The sequence below is a fragment of the Temnothorax nylanderi genome, unplaced genomic scaffold (assembly GCF_030848795.1).
Source record: "Temnothorax nylanderi isolate EJ_2023f unplaced genomic scaffold, tnyl_v1.0 TNYL_tig1554_pilon, whole genome shotgun sequence".
Taxonomy (NCBI): domain Eukaryota; kingdom Metazoa; phylum Arthropoda; class Insecta; order Hymenoptera; family Formicidae; genus Temnothorax; species Temnothorax nylanderi.
Genome location: NW_027250611.1, coordinates 344 through 1467, shown reverse-complemented (window position 1 = coordinate 1467; position 1124 = coordinate 344). Strand labels below are relative to the sequence as shown.

Here is a 1124-nt window from a genome sequence, read left to right as displayed (position 1 = left end):
AAAAAAAAGGTAGTTTATAGTGTTCTTTTTACTCTTATTAACCCTCAGGGTACGGACTGGGTTAGCGTAACCCGAGCGAATTTTGAAAGTAGCGCCATTTCAAAGGAAGTGAATGGTGGGGGTCCGTACCGGGGGGGGGGGGAAATCTTTGAGGTAGCTACTATGTGAGCGCCAAGGGGCAGCGTCAGTCTACGCTTGGTGCTCAAGTTATACGATTTTGAAAATTGAACTCGGGTAGTCTACACCCAGTCCGTACGGAACGTTACAAAATCCGTGTTTTTCAAAAAAAAAAAAAATTTGTGTTTTTCGAGTATTTGCTGCAGTAGAGTATTCTGGTATGTATAATTTACTATTTTTAATATACTTTTGTGCATTCTAACCTCAAAATGATGCTCTGTAGCATACCAGCATAACGTATCCGTGCATGCATGTTATTTCTCGAAGAGTTGTGCTACTCTTAGCATAACTCTTCGTACGATGCGTCGAATAACGATTTCTAATATTTATTTTTACGATTTATCATTGCAGAGTTTTTTTGTGAAAATGGCATCGCGTCGGAGAACTCGGAGTGTTGCAGCTCTCGAAAAATTATACAGAGAAACCGAGGATGAGAGTGTAACTGAAAACGTACTTGTACTTGTAAAACTTTTTACAAGTGCCTAAGATGTGACAAGGCTATGTGCAAAGAACATGTAGCGAAAATATGCTGTGAATGCGGAAACACCGTGTAATTCTCTTTTTTTTAATTTTATACAATAAAAATTTTATTTAATAATCAATTTTTGTTATTTATTTATATTATACTAATCAACAACATCCAAAAGAACTATTTTTACTTTAAGATATTTTTTTTTTTTGCGTTATTACGATAAATCAAGCAAGTAACGTTATATCGCTATCGCAAAAAAACGGGTATTTTCATAGTTCAAAAAAAATATACTTTTTGGAATGGATCAAAAAACGAATTCAGCCATTTTAAAGAACAACTTTTTAGCTTTCAAACGCGACTAATAAAATGTCGATATCTTTTTTTTTCATAAAGTTATGCAATTTTAAAGAAAATATGAATTTTTAGGAAAATTTTTTGAGAATCGTTGACATTTTTAAATGTATCTTTGTTTAAA

General features: G+C 33.4%; 1 long non-coding RNA gene across 1 annotated transcript; it reads left to right on the top strand.

The window, feature by feature from the left end:
* The first annotated feature begins 153 nt into the window (after positions 1-153).
* Positions 154-779, top strand: LOC139787424 (uncharacterized). Its single transcript, XR_011722639.1, has 2 exons — positions 154-335; positions 529-779. It is a non-coding gene; the product is annotated as an uncharacterized lncRNA (long non-coding RNA).
* Positions 780-1124: the final 345 nt, after the last annotated feature.